This window comes from Acipenser ruthenus, chromosome 6, assembly GCF_902713425.1.
Source record: "Acipenser ruthenus chromosome 6, fAciRut3.2 maternal haplotype, whole genome shotgun sequence".
Taxonomy (NCBI): domain Eukaryota; kingdom Metazoa; phylum Chordata; class Actinopteri; order Acipenseriformes; family Acipenseridae; genus Acipenser; species Acipenser ruthenus.
The window spans coordinates 4476653-4486757 of NC_081194.1; the positions used below are offsets into that span (position 1 = coordinate 4476653).

Genomic DNA, 10105 nt, shown 5'->3' on the forward strand with positions numbered 1-10105 from the left:
AAAATGATCCACAAGTGGGAATGTTACCTTTTTTTTTCTTTTTTTGTAAAAAATATAGCATTGATTACATGGTGCTTTATGCAAGGTTAATTCATGGAGAGTTCACATTTTTACTTCACTATATGTGCATTATAGAGAGGGAGTTATTTTATTTTGTATTTTCGTCAGATGTGTGTTATGTGTCCCGCAGCGCCCCCCACCCCCTCCCCCTCCCCTGTTTATAACGATCTTCGGTTATAAAGCTCATATTGTGTGTCCCTCGAGACCCGCATTATAGCGAGGGAGCACTGTAACTGCCGTGGAATCCAGCTGAGACCTCCAGATCTTATTATTCTTAGGTCCTTAACATCTATTTTCCTACTGACTTCTTTAAACTATGAGTAGTATTAAAGCCTGGATCACAGTAGCGAATGGATAGTACCCCCCAAAAAAGACAAACACATTTTGCTACCTCATTCGTCAAACAAAACAAAACAAAAAAAGGAAAAAAAAAAACTGAACTGGCTATTGAGCAGCTCAATACTACGTTAATCACACAAAAATTAAATTGCCAGATTTCGATTCTGGGAGAGCTTGTAGAGGACGATTGCAGACCCTCCTTCTCTACTTTTTACTGGAGAAACATTTTCATATAGTAATTTGTGAAGATGTCCATACAGAAAGTACTGCACACCAAATCAGAAGCTATCTGAAAAGTCTTTGATCTGTCACCCAGAAACCAGAACCAAGTTAGTTTGCATAAGCCTGAAATATGGAATCTCAAATGTTTTTATGATATGACGTGTTACCTTAAATGAATGGCATCAAGTGAAGAACAATATATGCAGTGGCATGGCATAGACACTCTGCCACTGTGGTAGCCACTGTTGCTTTCATTTAAAATCGATAGCTCAATGGTAAAGTGCAGATTTTTCACAAATACAAAAAATATTTAAACTTGATCACCAAAACTTGGGAATCTCTTTCTATTAAATTGATTTATCTAAACAGATATGGTCTGTAGAAAGCAGTTTAATCATCAACATACCAGCACATGAAGACACAGACAGCCTGGCTACCTCCCTGTCACAGCTAAAAACTCATTTAAATCCATTTAGGTAATTTAAATTAAGCTACTAAAATGTCTGCCACTTCCATTTTAAAAAGACCACCTTAAATGAAAACAATAAAAGTGAACTAATGGGAAACATGATTCCCAAAGGTCTCTTCATTTCCTACCTATCCAAAAGCAAGCTCCTGCCAGATAGAGAATGCTTATCAAACCTAATTCAAGTGTCTAGTAAATGTAATTGCAATTATATTTTACAGGGATTTCCTTTATAGAGCATGCCTTCCCATGGGAGCGTACAGCAACAAACTGAGCTAATCTAGGTGTCCTAGAGCCTCACACCTGCAAGGTCTCCGTGGATCTCATGGTACATTATAGTACAGCATATTTTAACATAATAGCTCCATGCATTGATGCAAAAACAGAAACAAGGCTTCAGGAACCCTCTTAAAATCATTGTAGTACAAGATAATTCCATAACCCTTTTTTGCACTTTCATCAGCTACTTAAGTCGAACATGTGCAGTTTTGAAAGACGTTTTAGAAAAATGATAATAAAAAGAAAAATAAATCTGGTGCTACACTACTAAAGTTTTCCCTGCCTTTTCACATGCACTTCCTAGGCCATTTCGCCACTTGTCTTCTGGGTCAAAGCAGGTGAAAACATGCCACTCAATAGGGAAAGCAGCTGGATGTAAAATGACAGAAAAGTAGCCCTCGATGGGGTGGGGACAATTTGATAATCCAGGTTAAATGACCAAGAAAGTGCAACAGTGTCTGAAAGAATGGGTTGCAAACAGAAATGTAACCTAGGAAAGTACCAGATATTATCGTTTTCATTTAAAATATGTGTGCTGACAATAACATGCCTCTTTTATAACTGCACATTGAGACATATATAACAAGTGGATGTGCACAAATGGTAAGATTTCTGGAATCATTTAGTTATCTGCCTTCACTTTAAATGGTACATCATTACATTTCAATTAAACGTCAATGATTCTTCCTGAAAGCTCTGAGACAGAAGCTGTACCTATAACTTCAAACACTCAGTAATACATCCTAAATAAAAGGTATAAAGTTTCTTATTAAATGAATAAAAACTCAACATTGGACAAGCGTAATGATTGCAAAAAGCATTTAAATGACATTGGAATGACATTGGAAGCTACAAGCCCTTGAACTTTTAACATTTGTGGCACTTACTGTGTGGCGATAGCAATACAAAGCAGTGATAAGCAATTGAACATTGAGCATTCCTGGGCATTGGGGCTGTAGCCCTCTCAGAAGCATCTTCAAGCATTCCTTGTGACCTCCATTCACCATGGAATACACAGGGCTCACTTTCTCTTCTCCTGTATCACCAATCCGATCAGTGAGAGGGATCAGCAGCTCCAGTATGCTGTTGGAATATAAGCTTACATATTAAACTCAACTCACTCATGTATTCAGAGACAACAATTACTACATGTTCATATCTGTATCAAACCTAATTCCTATTAATAAGCATACCAAAAACATTTTTTGACATATAAAACAAATGCACAGCAAATAGTTCTCTCTCCATTGTCAATATACATTTATTACTCAAGGTACTAGGGATTTACTCTTCTATACACTTGTTAACCAATTAACTCTTTAAGCACTACGGAATTTTACAGAAAGACTACCTAGGACAAAATAGTTATTAGTGTCTTATACTTCGAAATAAATAACAACGGACATACACTTACATATAGTAAATATGGACTGGAGAGGCTCATAGTGGGAAACTATGGCCCCCGAGGGAAGAACTATAGTTACCAACAGGGGACTGTAATGCCTGAAGCCACATGGTCCATCTGGAGGTAATTATAGTTCTTCCCAAGGGGCCTTTAGTTTCCCACATTGAGCTGAGGTCTGCAGTCCATATTTGTTTAAGTCAAGAAAGTAAGTGAGGCAAAGTTGTGCACTAAATATGTTTTTATATATTTTGTTTAAAAATAGCTATTACAGAACAAATACAAAATATCAATAAATACCATGAACATGAGAATTTATAAATATTACATTTAAATAACATCTGAAGTACGTTTTAAATTACAATAATTAATAATGTTTTTTTGTTTGTTTGTTTTTTTTTAATTTAGTCGTTGCCAATTATTTTTTATTATTTTCTCCCCAATTTGGAATAGCCAATTATTTTTAGGCTCAGCTCACCGCTACCATCCCTGCGCTGACTAGGGAGGGCGAAGACGAACACACGCTGTCTTCCGAAGCGTTTGCCATCAGCCGACCGTTTATTTTCACACTGCAGACTCACTATGCAGCCGCCCAAGAGCTACAGCGTCAGAGGACAACGCAGCTCTCGGGCAGCTTACAGGCAAGCCCGCAGGCGCCCGGCCAGACGACAGGGGTTGCTGGTGCGCGGTGAGCAGAGGACACCCTGGCCGACCTAGCCCTCCGTCCCTCCCCCGGGCGGCGCTCCAGGGGGCGGCCAATTGAGCGCCACCCCCTGGAAGCTCCCGTCCTCGGTCGGCAAAGGAATAGCCTGGACTCGAACTCGAGACGTCCAGACTATGGGGCATATCCTGTACTCCACGTGGAGCGCCTTTACTGGATGCGCCACTCGGGAGCCCCCACGTTTTTTTGGCATAGAACTATCCGTCTGACTTTCTCACTGCGGCACAGAATTCTCAGAGGAGTCTGTTGAGTTTGTGAACGTCGTATTTATTAACATCGTCGAGTTGGATTTGTTTGAAATTTAGGAAGTTAGAAAACACTGAAGGCAAAGTTTTTTAGTGTTTGCAGCATCTTTGTTTCATTTTCTGTTACGTCACAAAATCGCTGTCCAGGAGGTGGAGATGTGGGTTTGTCCGTCATTTTGCTTTGTTGTGTGGAGAGGATGGACACTCAGCGTGAGGACGTAATTTGAGGGAGTTTGTAAAAAAACTAAAAATAAAAAAAATAACACTATAGACCATAAACAGCGTCACAGGGTCACATATTTTTGGTCACATTTGATAAGTTTACTGGTCTGCAGTTTTGAGTTAGCTTTCCTATACCTCACTGCAGGTTGACTGGCCCATGTTGCTTTGACATGAATTTAGTTACCTATTTTATCACATTTACAGTGCCTTGCGAAAGTATTCGGCCCCCTTGAACTTTGCGACCTTTTGCCACATTTCAGGCTTCAAACATAAAGATATGAAACTGTAATTTTTTGTGAAGAATCAACAACAAGTGGGACACAATCATGAAGTGGAACGAAATTTATTGGATATTTCAAACTTTTTTAACAAATAAAAAACTGAAAAATTGGGCGTGCAAAATTATTCAGCCCCCTTAAGTTAATACTTTGTAGCGCCACCTTTTGCTGCGATTACAGCTGTAAGTCGCTTGGGGTATGTCTCTATCAGTTTTGCACATCGAGAGACTGAAATTTTTGCCCATTCCTCCTTGCAAAACAGCTCGAGCTCAGTGAGGTTGGATGGAGAGCATTTGTGAACAGCAGTTTTCAGTTCTTTCCACAGATTCTCGATTGGATTCAGGTCTGGACTTTGACTTGGCCATTCTAACACCTGGATATGTTTATTTGTGAACCATTCCATTGTAGATTTTGCTTTATGTTTTGGATCATTGTCTTGTTGGAAGACAAGTCTCCGTCCCAGTCTCAGGTCTTTTGCAGACTCCATCAGGTTTTCTTCCAGAATGGTCCTGTATTTGGCTCCATCCATCTTCCCATCAATTTTAACAATCTTCCCTGTCCCTGCTGAAGAAAAGCAGGCCCAAACCATGATGCTGCCACCACCATGTTTGACAGTGGGGATGGTGTGTTCAGGGTGATGAGCTGTGTTGCTTTTACGCCAAACATAACGTTTTGCATTGTTGCCAAAAAGTTTGATTTTGGTTTCATCTGACCAGAGCACCTTCTTCCACATGTTTGGTGTGTCTCCCAGGTGGCTTGTGGCAAACTGTAAACGACACTTTTTATGGATATCTTTAAGAAATGGCTTTCTTCTTGCCACTCTTCCATAAAGGCCAGATTTGTGCAGTATACGACTGATTGTTGTCCTATGGACAGAGTCTCCCACCTCAGCTGTAGATCTCTGCAGTTCATCCAGAGTGATCATGGGCCTCTTGGCTGCATCTCTGATCAGTCTTCTCCTTGTTTGAGCTGAAAGTTTAGAGGGACGGCCAGGTCTTGGTAGATTTGCAGTGGTCTGATACTCCTTCCATTTCAATATTATCGCTTGCACAGTGCTCCTTGGGATGTTTAAAGCTTGGGAAATCTTTTTGTATCCAAATCCGGCTTTAAACTTCTCCACAACAGTATCTCGGACCTGCCTGGTGTGTTCCTTGTTCTTCATGATGCTCTCTGCACTTTAAACGGACCTCTGAGACTATCACAGTGCAGGTGCATTTATACGGAGACTTGATTACACACAGGTGGATTCTATTTATCATCATTAGTCATTTAGGTCAACATTGGATCATTCAGAGATCCTCACTGAACTTCTGGAGAGAGTTTGCTGCACTGAAAGTAAAGGGGCTGAATAATTTTGCACGCCCAATTTTTCAGTTTTTTATTTGTTAAAAAAGTTTGAAATATCCAATAAATTTCGTTCCACTTCATGATTGTGTCCCACTTGTGATTCTTCACAAAAAATTACAGTTTCATATCTTTATGTTTGAAGCCTGAAATGTGGCAAAAGGTCGCAAAGTTCAAGGGGGCCCGAATACTTTCGCAAGGCACTGTATAGCTCTTGCTTACTAATATCTTGGTATCCCAATCTACATTTTGATCAGAAGTTCCCCCATGCTTTTCCCATGGTTATACTATGGATTTACTATAGTCTGTCATGGTTTTCAATGTTTCTTTTCAATATGCTTTACCATTCCTGTATGGTTTTTACAATGCTTACCTATGTTGTACCATACTTTCACTATACTTTATTATTATTGGCTATGCTTTTGATGAACATTTATAAGGGTTACTACCACCATCATTGAAATCAATAGCAAATATCTAGTCCCTTAAGACACTGCTTTTGAATTACTATTTAGTTGAACAACTCAATTAAATACACCCCAATGTTCCCATGTATAAGGTTTGGATCAGCCCCATTGGATAACAGCAGCTACACACACTCCAGGTGACCTTCCTGAGCAGTGATAAACAGGAGTAGCATTGTCGCTGGCCTGACAAGTAACATTGGCCCCTGAAACATGAGAACAATTCAATTAGGCAGAAAGATCCATGTGTTAGAATTGTCATTGTTCCTCTAGGTTGGTTATTTTGAGGACTGGTACTCCTTCCCAAGAGGGAGGCCTGGGTCACTGTGCAGTTCTCACCACTTTTGATATATCTATCTAACTATCTAGAGAGAGAGAGAGCGTGAGAGAGATTCAAGCAATAATTCTGTCACCAGGTAATTAAAAGGGGCTTGCATTTTGTCATAAAATCTGTATCAAATGGGTCAATGATGAAAGGTGATATTGTTAACCATTTTAATGTCTGATGTAATTGTGTTTAACTGTTGGCATGACAATATCTGGAAATTAAAAACACTTACTGGTAAGTTAACATAGGGTATATGCCAGTTCCTGAAACACACCTTGGGAAGTGTCATTGTATTTTTGACCTAAGTCATTGCATTTTTCTTTTATTATTATTATTTATTTCTTAGCAGACGCTCTTATCCAGGGCAACTTACAAGTGTTTCAAGATATCACATTATGTTATACATACAATTACATTATTTTTTGCACATTATTTTTACATACAATTACCCATTTATACAGTTGGGTTTTTACTGGAGCAATCTAGGTAAAGTACCTTGCTCAAGTGTACAGCAGCACTGTCCCCTGCCAGGAATTGAACCCACAACCCTTTGTTCAAGAGTCCAGAGCCCTAACCACTATTCCACACTACTGCTCTTAATTGTATTAATACTTGTACTGTGATTCTTGAAATGTATTTTTGTTTATGACTGTAAGGCACCCTGGATAAGGGTGTCTGCTAAGTAGTAGTAGTAATAATAATAATAATAATAATAATAATAATAATAATAATAATAATAATAATAATAATAATAATAATAATAATAATAATAATAATAATAATAATAATAATAATAATAATGCAACTTGATGCTGTCATTAAATGATAGGCAGTGTGGAGTAGTGGTTAGGGCTCTGGACTCTTGACCGGAAGGTCGTGGGTTCAATCCCCGGTGGGGACACTGCTGCTGTACCCTTGAGCAAGGTACTTTACCTAGATTGCTCCAGTAAAAAAACCCAACTGTACAAATGGGTAATTGTATGTAAATAATGTGATATCTTGTAACAACTGTAAGTCGCCCTGGATAAGGGTGTCAGCTAAGAAATAAATAATAATAATAATAATACCAATTACCTCCCATTGTAGGGATGGATAGATCTGCATTGGGCACAAGACAATTAGGGACTTTGGCAGAGAAATAGTGACCAAATAAATGCAAAACAGGACATTGAGGAACTGTGACAGAGATCGAATGATTCTTGGTGTTAGATCTCCCTCTCGACATGTGAGGGCACGGTGCAAGAGGAACAGAGTACCCTTAATTAAATGGCACGACAATTTATTCCGAAGGGTAGATGGAAGTCGGTCATTTAGGAAGGGGGCGGAGCCACGGCACCCAAGCTCACTAACCCGGACGGTAAGCGGCGTGGCATCCGAGGACTGGAGGCGCGGATGCGCTCGTTAACCTCGGGGTCATGGGCGAGGGTATAAATAGGGGGCATGGCTTGAGTGATCTGTTCCTTTGCATATGGTTAAGTTAACTAACCGAGAAGGAGCCCGTACTGTGAATAAACCGTGAGTGTTTTCGTGTCTGTGTATTAACACTGTGTGTCTTGTGTGTATTTGTCACTGAAGATTACCGAGCACGATCCGGAGCTGCAGCCGCAGGCCAGCGAAAAACCCGGATTTCACCACTCACCTTTTCACTACAGGAAATGTCTTTGTTTTCACCACTAGCACTAAAATCACGCACTGTCTAATTGTGTCTGTGTTGTGTGGGTGACGGAACGGGACTTTGGGTTGCGGGTCAAACCCGTGGGATTACAAACCGAAGTGATACACGCCGCTGTACCACTTCCAACACTTATTTGCAGGTTTGCATTAAGGCTCTGGACATTTATTTATTGCACCTGTTCAAACGTTGTCTGTGTGATTACTCTGCTCTGCACTGCACTCACCTGCACGTCTTTACCACTTTGCCACAGGAACAATGAGGCAACTGTATCTCTTTAAAACGATGAAACATGAATGACAAATCTGAGTTATACTGCTTTACTTATACTGGTATTTTACCAAATATTGCTTGTATACCACCTTGGATTGAGGATGTGCACAATGATTACTTGACAATATCCATACATATTTGTAAGTAACATGTTATGATATGGTTTTCAATAACATTCTCACCAAAGAAGACATACAGTAAGCTTGTAGCAAGACTTGTGCAGGATCCAAGCCCACATATATGCGTACAGTAAAATGTATTACATCTTCTGTATGCACAACAATTACACACACAGAAAAAAAATACCAATGTACTGCAATGTCCTTTTCTTTGGAAGGACGCTGCAATAACTCAATATGCCAGTAAACACAGCTAGGTGATCAATAGCAAACTTTACAGTAAATTAATAGCTGTTCATTAAATTCTGTTTCCAATAAACACAATGCGGAAATCAACCCCTCATGCAATGTTAAAGTTGTGTAAATCGCTGAGATATAAAACCAGCCATTTAGAATGACATGCATTTGTGTAACATACGTTTTAAATGAATGTGATAATAAATTATAAGAAAATGAATATAATTTACTGCTGGCTAGAACTTCCGTTATATGATAAAAGAAGCTGCAAAGCATCTCTGCTGCTGCTGACTTTGACAGACTTCTTACTTCTGTTTATATGGATTTGATAACAAAGTAAATTAACATACTGTAAACACATATTTGTTCCTACTTTTAAGCTATGAAAACGTAGTGATACCTTAGTCTACCTACCATATTCTGCAAGCATCCTTAGGCATTCAGCTTTTCCATATCGAACAATGGTGTGATTCCAAAGTCATCTTGAGACTCCTGGTCAGCTCTGTTTACTAACAATCCCTTCAAATATCAGAAAAACCCTAGAAAACAATTCATTACATGTTACATCCTCGTTTTAACAAGAGATTTCCATGGTGATAGAGAAAGCATAAAGTCCCACCAAATCAACACAATATTGAAAAAGACTTCTCACTGAAACGTGTTTATTTTTAGTACTACTGCACATCTTAGCACAATGCGAGCACTAAGTTATGGATGTAATAACATGCTGTTTATTTTTTTGTTCTTACGCACATCCTGAGCTCATGTGGACTGGTAAAAGCCAAACTCAGCAGTGTGTGGCTGCCTACTATAACAAATACATACAAACAAGAACTGTAATGTGTACATAGCAATCCATCTTGAAGCTGCAGCCCCAAACAAAGCCTACACATGTAAAATACAATTAACAGCTACGAAACAGTAACTGACACTCCATTGCCTTTTTATTCTCACACAACACAAAAAAAGCACCGAACAAAATACATTTCTGGGACAGTATCTAAAACACAGAGTCACACCCTCACACCAGTTCTTAGTAAAACACTTAGAAAAAAATGTAATTAACCATTTTTTTTAAAACTAAACTGCAGCAGATTGCAATAACACCGCCCTTGAACTTGTGAACCAACTTTAGTACAGACATCTTTCTGCATTGTACCACATGTGATTGACTGTACCAATAAGCGTTGCATGGTTAAGAAGAGAGCCGTTAAAATCAATCCAGTAAGAACACCAGCTGGAGCAACAACAAGTTAAAGGATGCCGTTATTTCTGTAAGAAATTACACTATTTAGAGATTATTGAAAGGGAACCCAATTTATTTATTTGCTCTGATGCATTGATGAGACAATGCACAGCAGCTGGTAAGTCAGAGAGGCTGGAATGTAAAAAGCATTAACTGCCTCAGGGTGGTGCAGCTTGTGTGAGAACAGG

The 10105-nt window shown here is 39.2% G+C and overlaps 1 pseudogene; it reads right to left on the reverse strand.

Annotated features, from left to right (window-relative positions):
• LOC131737360 (ankyrin repeat and SOCS box protein 3-like) overlaps positions 1 to 9426 on the reverse strand; it is a 33589-nt pseudogene extending 24163 nt beyond the window's left edge.
• Positions 9427 to 10105: the final 679 nt, after the last annotated feature.